Raw genomic sequence first — 14,249 nt, forward strand, 5'->3', positions numbered from 1 at the left:
TCTATATCTCCTGAACAATAGTAGCATGATATCTGGACAGATGCCATCACATTTATCATGCCTGATGTTGGGTTCCTCAACACTTTATGATCTCTAATTACACAGCCAGTGGCATCTGCACACAGGTTGATGTGTGAAATTGATCAGGATTCAAATTTATATTAATTAAAATCCATACAAAATAAAGTGAATCACATTTGCATAGTACCAAAGAGATTAAAGCATTTTTAATAATTTAGCATTTTTGTTGCTGATTTTTTTTTCTAAAAGGAATATGTTTTATTTGAAAGTTTACATTTTGATCAATAGTAACAAATAATTTTTTTAAAGGGATTCTCCACTTTATCTTTCACTTAACAAACACTTGTTGTGGACACGATATTGTGGCTCTTACTAATACAAAAGCATTTCAGGGAATTTAAAGAAGCGCTTGATCAATGTTTTTCTCCTCTTAATATATTGCAGTCATCATATTATATAGCACTGTGTACTTACAATTGCTTATTTTGCTTTTCTACCCCATTAATTCTTCCCTTTTCCATTAGGTTTATGATATGACGTAATTAGAAATAGACTAGCTGACTCCTTCTAAGCTCTATGTAGAAACAGAAAGTCTCTTTTCCCTGCATAAGCCGTCATAGGAACTTCAATTCTACATCATTGCAAAAGTCCCTGGCAGCCCACCACCATCTCATCCTCAACTCCTGATCCAGTTGCTCCACTCCTTCCTCCTGACAGGAGCTTTTCTATTATGTAGAATTGTAGCTCTAATAATGATTCATGGGGAGAAAAGAGAATTCCTATTTGTAAAGCTTAGAAGGATTCAGATAGTCAGTTTTTAATAATGTGATGTCATAGACCTAATGAATAAGAGAAGAATTAGCTGGGTAGAAAGGCAAAATGAGCAATTTTAAGTACACAGTGCTATGTAATAGGATGACTTCAAAATATTAAAAGATAAAAACTTTGATGGAAGTGCTTCTATAAGATAACTAGAAGTTTAGACTCTATTTGCTTTCAACTTTCTCCCGAAGTTTCAGAAACTCAGTTCACTACCACTTAACTGGGGCAGGCTCCAAATATAGAGAATAGACAAGTCTACATCCTCAAAAATCCTGACCCCTAAACCTTTTTTGAGTGCTCCCCTTTCCAGTCACTGCTCATTACCTTGGTGTGAATCAATGGCAGATCAATAGATTTGCTTGATCGAGGAAACATTTTCTGGGGTCAACCAGGTCATGATGTGCGACCATAAATGGAATGGTGGACTGGAAGTCCCAAACTGAGCCAAATAATCTCAAATAGCCGTGCTGGCTTGGTTGGCCTGATTCCATATGACACTCATACTTCCACTATGTTTTTCTTTGAAAACCCCAAAATGTTCCACCCTAATTTTGGTATGGCACTGACTCCCACCAACACAATGAAGGCAATCCTATTATATCCCATTATTTAAAGGTATGGGATTCTGTTAAATTTACATTCTTACTTATCTCTGCCTTCCTGCTTTTATACTCCCTATGGAACTTATAGGGAAATTAGTGTTTTTTCCCAGGTTGATGTCCATACATAGACCTCATAAGCCTATAGGCCTAAAAGGAGTCTATCACTTACTATGTGCTAATGTAGTAAAAGGAGTTTTCCACTTTTAGGGTTTTGTCGTGTATTGGTCAGGACTCGCTAGTACTCGCCTTTCCCAGGTCCAGTGCAAGCTCTTTGCCACTGTTCCAGTCTGTTTGTATTGCCTGCAGTGGTGATGTCATGATTATAGCACACATCACTGCTGCAGCTAATCACTGAGTTCAGCAGCAATGCTGATGTAGATGGCATGAGCTGCTGAGCTCCGTGATTGGCTGCAGACACTGACGTACTGCCAATGGAAGCAGGCCACACCACTGCTATGGCCAAGCGAGCCCTCCCAGCACTGGGCCCCGCCTCCACCCATTAGCACCCGGCCGCACAGAATGATGGGGGTGAAAGCATCTACTGACGCTTCCTACTCCATCATCATTGTTCACGTTGAAGGCTGGAGGGGGGGCCCAGTGCAAGTAATGATAGAGAAGGGAGTGTCAGCAGACACTTTCACCCCCATCATTCTTCCTTGATATCTGCCATCTCAAAGCAGTCGGCATGATGACTTCATTACAGGGCGCCTGCTGCTCTGAGATGTCCGGCACTGCACACCACACACTGAGGAGACTGGAGCATCAGGTAGAGCAAGGAGAGATGAGTCCTGTGTTTATTTTTTTTAATTCAGTGACCGGTGGCCATAATACAGTATGAGGGGTGCATTATATTGTGTGGAGGACCATGGGGGGGAGTGTATTATATTATTTGGAGGACCAAGGGGATGTATTATACTGTATGGAGGACCATGATGGTGCATTATACTGTATGGAGGATCAGGGAGCACATTTTATTGTGTGGAGGACCATGGGGGTGCATTATATTGTGTGCAGGATCATGGTGGGCACAATATATTGTGTGGAGGACCATGGGGGCGCATTATATTGTGTGGAGGACCATGCGGGTGCATTACACTATATGGAGGCCTATGGGGGTACATTATACTTGTATAGAGAACCATGTGGGTGCATTATACTGTATGGAGGACCATGGGCTTGCATAATACTGTATGGAGGACCATATGGGTGCATTATATTGTATGGAGGACCAAGGGCTTGCATTATTCTGTATGGAAGACCATGGGGGTGCATTATACTGAATAGAGGACCATGGGGGTGCATTATACTGTATGGAAGATCATGAGGGGAGCATTATACTGTATGGAGGACCATGCGGGGTGCATTATATTGTGTGGAGGACCATGGGGGTGCATTATACTGTATGGAGAATCATGGTGTGTGTATGATATTGTATGGTGGACCATGCGGGGTGCATTATATTGTATGGCGGACCATGCGGGGTCATTATATTGTATGGAGGGCAATGGGGGGTGCATTATACTGTGTGAAGGACCATGGGGAGAGCATGGAGGGTGCATTATATTCTATGGAGGAGCATGGGGAATGCACTATATTTTATGGAGGACCATGGGGAGTGCACTATATTTTATGGAGGACCATGGCGAGAGAATTATATTCTATGGAGGACCATGGAGAGTGCATTATACCATATGGAAGGCTATGTGGGGCCATTATAATATGTGGGAGTCCATTATACTGCATGCAAGCAATTATACAGTGTGAAGGTTTGTGTGGGTCCATCATACTGTGTGGGGGCCATTATACTGTTTGGAGGGCTAGTGCAGGCCATTATACTGTATGTAGGCCCAGTGTAGTGGATGGAGAGCTGTGAGGGGGTCACAGTTGGGGGATCATAGTGTGTTGGGGTCACCATACTTTGCCTTGGGAGTTGAGGTGGGGTACAGTAGGGTCATTATACTGTGCATGTGGAGGAATTCACCACGGGGGAATCATACTGTGTTTGGAAGGGGGAACTTTTGTTTGCATATTAATTTATTGGGGCAATGAAAGAGGAATCTGGGACTTCAGCAAGAGGAAAATTACTACATTGGGGAAAAAGTATTTAGTCAGCCACCAATTGTGCAAGTTCTCCCACTTAAAAAGATGAGAGCGGCCTGTAATTGACATCATAGGTAGACCTCAACTATGAGAGGCAAAATGAGAAAACAAATCCTGAAAATCACATTGTTTGATTTGGAAAGATTTTTTTTTCAAATTTTGGTGAAAAATAAGTATTTGGTCAATTACAAACAAGCAAGATTTCTGGCTCTCACAGACCTGTAAATTCTTCTTTAAGGGTATGTGCCCACGTAGCGTTTTTCAAGCGGATATGCTGTGGAATTTCCGCAGCGTAAACACTTGTGAAACGCTATGTTATCCACCCCCATGGTCCCCAATGTGATTACGCAAGTTCAATGCCCATGCTGCGGATTTTTCCGCAGCATTTTTGCTGCGGGGAAAAATCCACAGCATGTTCATTAATTTTGCGTTTCCGCAAGCGGAATTGCCTTTGCAGGGCAATAAAAAATGCAAGGCAATTCTGCATGTGGAAATCGCGCGATAAACGCACGATAAACGCGTGCGGAATTCCGCATGCGTTTATCCGGGAGAGGACATGCAGAAATGAAGCAGAAAATTTCTGCTTCATTTCTGCAGCGTGGGCACATAGCCTAAGAGGCTCCACTGTCCTCCACTCATTACCTGTAGTACTGGCACCTGTTTGAACTTGTTATCAGTATAAAAGATACATGTCCGCAACCTCAAACAGTCGCACTCCAAATTCCGCTATGGTGAAGACCAAATACTTTTTTCCTCACTGTATGTAAAGGCTGGAAAGTCGTGAGATATTCTCTTCCGTGACCCTGATAATTATTTATTTTTTTTTTGGGGGGGAGGGGTTCCATTTAGAACCTCTTCAATGGAGCCCCATGATTTCTATGTATGCCCCTGGCTGCAGAGGTGATGTGCACTGTAGTCATGGTGTCACTGCTGCAGCCCATACACAGAAACTGGAGCAAGAACAGAGAGACATCGCTGGACCCAGGTAGAGGGTGAGTATGACTTTATTCTTTGAACACAGTGATCGCCAACAGAGGTCAATACCACCTTTTGTTAAACCTGCCTTTAAGGAAAATATTTTATTACTTGCAACGAAAACACTTAGTGATAAATAGTGAGGAAACCCTAATCCATAGCCTGCAAAGTGAAAGAATTGGGAGCGCAGGTGGTCTTCTCATCCATCCTCCCAGTGGATGGCCATGGAACAATGAGGTGAAATAAGATTCTACAGGTGAACAACTGGCTACGTCGATGGTGCCGTCAACAAGGATTTGGATTTCTGGATCACGGAATGAATTACCTATACGATGGACTACTTGCTAGAGATGGGGTGCACCTTACGAAGACTGGAAAACATGTATTTGGAAGTCGCCTTGCTACACTCATCAGAAGAGCTTTAAACTAGAACAATGTGGGAAGGGAAGCAAAAGGCCAGAAAAAGCCATACAGCTGACAAATACTATTGAGATCTCTGCTACTGGAAGTGGAAAGGAAGAACAAAGATAAAACAATTTAAATAATAAAAATATGGGAGGAAGAGAAACCAATCACAAACTAAAATGTTTTTATACAAATGCACAAAGCATGGGCAACAAACAAGGAGAATTGGAACTACTAATGCAGGAAAAGGAATATGATGTCATTGGAATCACTGAAACTTGGTGGGACAATACACATGATTGGAATAAAAGGCTAAAAGGATACAACTTATTTGCAAGAAACAGACTTGATAAACGAGGAGGAGGTGTTGCATTGTATGTTAGAAAAGCGTATATCTGCACAGAGATTGAAGCTTCGGAGACTGGGAGTTCTGTGGAAACTGTTTGGGTAAGAATACAAGGAGAGAACAACGGAAAGGACACCATTGTAGGCATTTACTACAGGCCACCTGGGCAAGCTGAAGATATGGATGAACTCTTTATGTATCAAATGACCAAGTTCTCCAAAAAATATGACGTAGTGGTCATGGGAGATTTCAACTATCCAGACATTTGTTGGGAATCTCTCTCAAGTAAAACTAAAAGGTCAAGCAAATTCTTATCCTCTCTTGCTGACAACTTTATTTTCCAAAAGGTAGGGGAGAAAACAAGGGGATCTGCTACTTTGGATCTAATCCTTATAAACAGGGAGGAAATGGTTGAGGAGGTAAAGGTGGCTGGGACCCTAGGAGGCAGCGATCATGCTATTATAGAATTTTGGATAACTAGAGGAGGAAGACATGTGAAGACTCAAACTTCAAGGTTAGATTTTAGAAAGGCAGATTTTAAGAGACTCAGAAAGAGAATAGGAGGGATCCAATGACTGGATGTCCTTAAGGACAAAAATGTCCAGGAAGGATGGGAAATTTTTAAAAATGAGATTCTCAAAGCACAATCGTTAACAATCCCGAAAAGTAGGAAGAATGGGAAGCATTTAAGGAAACCAGGATGGATGAACACAGAACTTAAACACATGCTAAAAAGAAAGAAAGAAATGTTTATTAAATGGAAAGAGGGAGGCATATCTAAAGAAGATTATAATGCAGTCTGCAGATCCTGCAGGGCACGTATCAGGTTAGCTAAAGCTGACAATGAATTAAGGCTTGCAAGAGATGTCAAAAACAATAAAAAAGGATTTTGGGGGTATGTCAAAAGTAAAAGAAAAGTCAAAGATGCTATAGGATTTTTACAGGATGAAAATGGAGAAATGGTAAGAGAGGATGTTGAGAAGGCCGAACTTTTTAATTCCTATTTTGCATCTGTTTTCTCTCAGAAAGAAAATGTAACATCAACTGATCTTCACTGTCCTTTTAAAGGAATAGAGGAATCCAAGTTATCTGTAAACAGAAAGATTGTGAGGGAATATTTAGCAAACATAAATGAGTTCAAGTCTCCAGGTCCAGATGAATTACACCCCAGAGTACTGAAGGAGATCGTAGAAGAAATTTTAGAACCACTCTCCATAATCTTTGAAAATTCTTGGAGAACAGGAGAAGTCCCAGAAGACTGGAGAAGAGCAAATGTTGTTCCTATCTTCAAAAAGGGGAAGAAGGTGGACCCAGGGAACTATAGGCAGGTGAGTCTGACTTCTATACCAGGAAAGATCTTTGAACAAATTATTAAACAACATGTATGTAAGTACATGGATAAGAATGAAGTGATTAACCAGAGTCAGCATGGGTTTGTAACTAACAAGTCATGTCAGACTAACTTAATTTCCTTCTATGACAGAATCACTGACTGGGTGGATCAGGGAAATGCTGTAGATATAGTATATCTTGACTTCAGCAAAGCATTTGACAAAGTATCTCACACCATCCTTATTGAAAAAATGACCAAGTATGCAATGGACCAGGCAACTGTTAGGTGGATTCATAACTGGCTTAGTGATCGGACTCAAAGGGTGGTTGTAAATGGCTTCACATCCAGCTGGATGAATGTCTCCAGTGGGGTACCACAGGGCTCCGTCCTGGGACCTGTATTGTTCAACATCTTTATCAATGATTTAGATGAAGGAATTGAGGGTAAACTGATTAAATTTGCTGATGACACAAAGCTAGGAGGGATAGCTAATACTAGAGAAGAGAGAGAGAGGATTCAAAAAGACCTAAATAAACTGGAGCAGTGGGCAGCAACCAACAGAATGGTTTTTAACAGGGAAAAATGCAAAGTACTACATCTGGGCAATAAAAATGAAAAAAGCATATACAGAATGGGAGGAATAGAGCTAAGCAACAGTACATGTGAAAAAGACTTAGGTATACTAATAGATCATAGACTGAACATGAGTCAACAGTGTGATGCAGCAGCAAAAAAGGCAAATACAATTCTGGGATGTATTAACAGAAGCATACAGTCTAGATCACGTGAAGTCATTATCGGTCTTTACTCCTCTTTGGTCAGACCTCATCTGGAATACTGTGTACAGTTTTGGGCACCACATTTTAAAAAAGACATAGACAAACTGGAGCAAGTTCAGAGAAGAGCGACCAGAATGGTGACTGGTCTGCAAAACATGTCCTATGAGGAACGGTTGCAGGATTTGGGAATGTTTAGCTTGCAAAAAAGAAGACTGAGAGGAGACTTAATAGCTGTCTACAAATATGTCAAGGGCTGTCACATTGTAGAAGGATCATCTTTATTCTCATTTGCACAAGGAAAGACTAGAAGCAATGGGATGAAACTAAATGGGAGGAGACACAGATTAGATATTAGAAAAAACTTTTTGACAGTTAGGGTGATTAATGAGTGGAACAGGCTGCCACGAGAGGTGGTGAGTTCCCCTTCAATGGACGTCTTCAAACAGAGGCTGGACAGACATCTGTCTGAGATGATCTAGTGAATCCTGCTTTGAGCAGGGGGTTGGACCAGATGACCCAGGAGGTCCCTTCCAACTCTAGCATTCTATGATTCTATGATTCTATGATTCTATGAACTTTTGAGCAAAGGCACTGTAAATAATGCATATCATCTGGGACCTGATAACAGGTTTGCCAATTGTCCAGAAATTCCTGGAGAGTCTGTAAAAGTAGGGCACTTTTTTCCCGTCCGTAAAAAAAATTTAATGCATCCGTAATTTTTTTGCAGCTGAAGAGACTTTTACAGATTGGGAAGAGTCAGATGGCCGAATCTGACTCGCAACAGAGTGCTCAGACTGGCTGGCGGCTCTCATGGCTCGAGCGTGACAGCATGTATTTCTATGCAGCTGTCACACTGGGGTCAGAAGTGCCGATGGCCAGTCCAAGCATTACATTGTGATCCTCGTCCAAGTTTTACATCCCTTTGACTCTTCCCTAATGATCACCCTTTTGCAGTTCACAGTGAATGCAGCTGATGTCTTCAAAACAGATTGATGGGCTGTAGAAATGTATCACTTATTATCCTAATGATTAATTAAGGTCACCTAAAGTGTCCGTAAAAAAAGCTGGTTGTCAGTAATTTTTGAGAAGCTGTCCATAAAAAATAAAATATAAAGTTGGCAATCCTGCCTGACAACCTTTAAAAGAATTATGGGAAAAGCTGGGAACTGCCATTATAATGGTAAATGGCATTAAGTACCAAAGAGAAAGAGTCCTATAATTAGTTTCTGGCATGATGGTTCTGTGGTTAGCACTGGGGTCCTGGGTTCAAGTCCCACCATCTGCAAGGAGTTTGTATGCTCTCCCCGTGTTTGTGTGGGTTTCCTCCGGGTTCTCCTATTTCCTCCCACAATCCAAAGACATACTGATAGGAAATGAAGATTGTGAGCCCCAATGGGGACAGTGATGATGTCTTCAAAGCGCTGCAGAATATGATGGTTCTATGTAAGTAAATATAAATGTTCTTATGACTACCTGGCTTCCCTTTTCCTTTTACCTCCATGTTGAATTGTTTGTACTGTTTAAATAAAAATGTACAGTTTAAACCAGAAATTGAACAAACAGTTTATCAATATCTTTTCACGATCTGACATTTTCTGTCCTTTATCCACTGAGAAGGAAGTAGAAGAAGCATTTTTTTATTGTGCATACTGCAGAGAGACCGCCTAGTGAAAAGTGAACAGATCACAGTTCTGACTATTAAAACATAACAGACATTATGCCAGAGAGTGGTATTAAGCATACATCTTTACGGCAAATGAAAAACATTTCTCGATTCTGGCACTTTTAGCATCGCTGCCTGCTTCGAGGATAGATGACCTGCTGTTGATATAAAACCAGCTGTGTCATTACATTGCATTTCATTTTTTTGCAATAGATATATATTTTATATAGGTAGTGGTTTGCCAGCAAAGCAGGAATTTGGATGAGTGACACCAGCAGTTGGGACTGCACTGACCTGACATGATGAACGCCAAGCCTCTATGACGTCAGGTCTGCTCCCACAAGTGGAACTACAGGTCTGCCATCAAGAGTGGTACACTAGGTCCTGACGTTGGCTACTAGCTCTTTGTGTTGGGATCTGCTGGTGAAAAAAAACTGGTAGTGGTACGTTTTGTTTTTTGCTTTTTTCAGTGTGCGGTCTAAATTCATTTAAGAAGTATATATGTTATCAAAATAGTCTGATTTCATTTTAGCCGTTGGTCTGGGGTCTGAATTTATTATAGGGGCTTGGTCAACGTCTTTTAATAATTTTAGGGGATCTAAATCAATTTTAGGGTTTGTTGCGTAGTCTTAAATGAGTTGCCCAGTCTTAAAGAGGTTGTCCACTACTTTAACATTGATGGCCTATCCTTAGGAGTGGGCATCAATGTCTGATTGCTGGGGGTGCTACTGGCAATCAGCTGTTCTAGGTGTCGACCATGGCGGGAGGTGTCCAGTCACGGAGCGGCACAGCTTCGTCGACGGAACAGTGGCCGCGGCAGGGGGTGGATGTGCAGTACCCGCTCAAAGCCACTAGTTGACAGAGCTGTGCAACTCCGTAACTGAGTAGCTCCAGCCACCGCCGACACATCTTTACCGATCAGACATTGATAACCTATCCTAAGGATTGGCCATCAATGTTAAAGTAGTGGACAACCTCTTTAGAGTGACTGCAGACTGGTGAATCCTCATATCGTGTTCACGGCATGCTGTGGGGATTCTCCACTGCCGGCCACGGGAGCGGGCGGTTATGTGACCGCAATTATGAGATTTGCATACTTCCAGCCACATTCCAACTAGACTGTATCTGGCCATGCTAAATACATTTGCATTGAGCAAGGCCGCACTAATCTAGTCGGCAGGTGATTGCATGTATGAAAATCATATACTTGTGGTCACGCACCTGCCGCTCCCAGTGCTGAAGTCTCACAGTGCGCAGTGCACACAATGTGAGGATTCATAAGTCTGTAGTCACAGTCCAGTCTGAAGTTACAAGTCTACAGAGTGACAAATTTAGAAAAGTTTCAGTATGACCTGTGATTTAATCATTCAAACCTCTGATGTTTCTATGATTTCCAGTCCAGTAGGCGGTCCTATCAGTGACTGACAGCTTTCTCTATATAAGTGTGCATACAGAGACAGCTGTCAGACACTGATAGGACCGTCCTCTGGAATAAAAATCCCAGAGAGGTTCAAAAGATTAAAATACTGAACATTTTCTTAAAAGAATATAAATCAATCTGCTCAACCCCCCTGCTTTATAACATGCTGACATCAGATTGAATGGCATTTTCATGGTGAAAGGTTCCCATTAAGTGCTAATAATTGATCTGTAAATGCTCTTTATTTTTTACTGTAACCTGTTTTGAGTCCTCATAGTGTAAAAAGTCGCACGTTCCACTAAAATGTTGTAAAATTTGTGCAAAAATTGCAGACCCACATAAAATCAGTCTAGGAGGGAAAAGGTGCTGGAGTACATTTAGGCAAAAATGTTGTCATGTTTTTTCAAAGACTTGAAAAATTACTCAAATTAAAAGAAAAAAAAAAGTTAAGTCTTGCCAGCTCAAGGCTCTCGTAAGAAATGTTTCCTATCGTCTCGATGACTATGGAATTTGTATTGGAAGAAATGAAGTTTCTCAACGTTTTACTCTAACCTTTAATGGGTAAATTTAATGTTGGAAATTAGCTTATCCTTATTGTATTTCATTGTATTTTATTATTTCTTGTTGTTGTGTATTTCTTTCATTGTGTTATCATTCAATGGTACCTCTATATTCATCTTAAGAGTTCTCCTCCCCTTCCCTCCCCCTCCCTTATCCCTTCCCATGTATTATACCTTAGCCCTATCCCTTCCTTATTTACCCCTCCGCCCCACCGAATAATTATAGAAAATGTTTTAATAAAAACCATTGAAAAAGAAAGAAATTAAGTCAAGCTGTTCGATTCCAGACTCTAGAAACTTGTGTTTATTGCAAGAACATAGATGAAGTAAATCAGCAATCTTAAAAGCCAACACGTTATGACCTTGCCATCATTAAGACCTCAAGGTCGAAACGGGTTAGCTTTTAACGCTGGAGATTGCTGATTTACTTCATCTATGTTACTGAAATAAACACAAGCTTTTATATCAGGAGTTGAAGTTCAGGACTTCATCTCTTCGTAAAAGAAGAAAAAGGCACAAACAAAAATCAGGAAAATACACCCAAAGGGAATGTGCACACAGCGAAGCCAAAGCTCCTCATCGAATGAACATAAGATGCAGCAGTGTCAAAATTATATGGCTGTGCACATGTTCGTTCTTATGCCACTACTTTTGACTTCTTCAGGGTTCAGAAACCCTGAATCAGTTAAAAGAAGCGACATGCTCATTCTTTCGTCCCCCTTTCTGTACTTAACAGTATAAAGTAAGAGAGGCTGGTGGCTGAGGACGAAGGTAGAGCCGCCAGTGAAGCCAACTCAGGAAAACTCGGCGGCTGCGCCAACGTCTATACGATGTTGTGTGCACATAGCTTTTGGGGAGTTATTGGAGGAGATTTTCTGTTCCTGGATGGTTTCTTGGAGTGGTTTGAGGATTTTTTTTTCTGGAATCGTTTTTTGATGCCTTTTGATTGGACATTACCAAGATTGGAGTAAATTCCATCAGGATCGAATTCAAAGTAGTGACATGCGTTTTTATTCCAACCAGATGTTTTTCAAAACCTTTTCAGAACAAGAAAAGCTTTCAAAAATCTGAACTTAGGTACAGTAAAGTAGATTTCCCACAGAAATTAATAGAAAGAGTTTTCCAAGCATTTTTGCAGCTTTTTTTTTTGCAGGATTTTCAAATGGATACTCTCCAAAAAATTCTGAGTGAACATTGCCTAATGGTGACACTGTAGCAGTCAATCATAATAATACTGTGGATGGCAGATATGAAATGGATGTGGCTGGTACTTGTAGAGACGCTATGCAGGACTGGTCACTGGTAAGGACTAAATCTAAACAAGTGCTTTAGTAAGCTGTCAGCCAAATGGTCTCGTAGAAACATATCTTGAAGTTTTCTTTGTTCTGAAATGTAAAGTAAGGGGAACATCCTATGCACTGGTGGACACAAAGAGAAGAGGCCACTGAGCAAGATCAATATATGGTCCCTTTACAGTTCGATACCTCATCATAATGCACAATATCACCTGCTTTGGAGTTGGAAATTGACCCCTATACCTCTTGGCATCAATGATATGTCCTCCCCTGATCTGATGATCCAACTGAAGTCAACGAGTATCTTAGACCATCAACTCTTGTGTATGGGAACACCACGATGTCGACCTGTAGATGCCATCATTATAGAGGTACATATAAATAATCTGCATAGTTAATCTACATAGTTGGGTGTATTTTGCTGAGGGAAACGGGTACCAGATTTTCTATTTAAGAGTATTGCAGTTTATATGTGTATGTGTGTATATATAAATATAAATATATATACATATATAGGTATACATATATATATATATATATATATATAATATTATGGAGGCAGCACAGTAATGCAGATGAAATTCAGAACTCTATCTGGTCCACATTAGATGCCTTTATTGGTATTGCTGCACATCCCAATATTTTAGTACCTCCTGGAACCTTTCCCAAGTAATATTTTGCTGGCGAAAGGTTCCAGGAGGAACTGAAATGTTGCTATTTGATTATGCACCAATAAAGGCATCAATTGTATTCACATTAATGAAGGAGTGCTGAAGTTTGCAGACTATGTATTTTTATATATGTAATTATTTACATAAATATTTATATTAAGGAGAACAATAAATATCTCTATTTTTCACTCCTTAATAAAGGAAATAATGACTGGCGCTATAATGTTCCTGTAACTTGTGATTTTCAGCACTGCTGCATATAAGGATGACATGTTACATTTTATTTCTATTTATCCACACAGATGTAATGTTAGGAAATAGGCAACTGTAAAGCAATTCTCTTTCTGTGTGCTGCAATCCAAGCTAACATCCGCAGAATCACTTCTACTAGCCAGAGCCAGAGCAGCAGGAATCATCTGACTCCCTCTGCTGACAGCTGTGTGGTGCTGAGGCTGCAGACAGGTACAGTCCATGCACTGAAGGGGATTAAATGGGCAGGAGGCAGTATTCATAGGAGATAGAACTTTATTCTCTTATTAGCTGCTGTAAGAGATGGATAGGAGACACTGACATCTGCAGAGACAATCCCACCCTCTAACACAGGCTGGTCTGCTATGTAGCCAGTCACTTGTGTCTGCTCCCTTATCACCAGGCACAGGCAGCTCCTCTGCTGTCAGGCACCTTGTATATTGACTGCTACCGTAATTACACATTGCGCCGCAGCTTTAACTCTTCCATCAGAACAGGATCTTGCCCTCCTCCCTTAGGAAGCAAACAGTAGTAGCTGCAGACCACACTCCTGGCATGCTGAAATCATCTGTGCTGCTCCCACTATGCAGCAGGGACAGCTTCTAACTCTTTCTGAGCACAATGCCTCAATGTAGCAGAGCTCAGCTTGTCAGCTTTAGTATATTGAGTTTGTTTTTTGGCACAACTCATCATGACATCACCATTTGTTTTTATAGGACTGCAGGAAAGGCTTAGGAACACATTGAAAACAATGCAGGTAAATGACAAATCCAGCACTGCTACATCTTTAAAGTCTTTAGCTTGTATCATCAGTTAACTAGAGAAATAACCTTAGGCTTGCACAGGATAGTTCAGAAGACACTATGTAAGAGGCGACCTCAATATATACTTGTCTTTTTACTTGTGCTGTAACAAATGAGTGTCTATGAGAGTCAATTAAAAAAAAAAATAGGGGCCACTATTAATTCAATTTCCATCAACAGAATTATATATATATATATATTTTAT

At 40.8% G+C, this 14,249-nt stretch overlaps 1 protein-coding gene across 1 annotated transcript in view; it reads right to left on the minus strand.

The window, feature by feature from the left end:
* The window catches only part of LOC141154852 (5-hydroxytryptamine receptor 2A-like), a 773,101-nt gene that overhangs the window by 757,640 nt on the left and 1,212 nt on the right, over positions 1–14,249 (minus strand). The gene's annotated exons all lie outside the window — the stretch shown is intronic.

This window comes from Phyllobates terribilis, unplaced genomic scaffold (genome assembly GCF_046119375.1).
Source record: "Phyllobates terribilis strain yellow unplaced genomic scaffold, ASM4611937v1 Scaffold_7__3_contigs__length_470593459, whole genome shotgun sequence".
Classification (NCBI taxonomy): Eukaryota; Metazoa; Chordata; class Amphibia; order Anura; family Dendrobatidae; genus Phyllobates; species Phyllobates terribilis.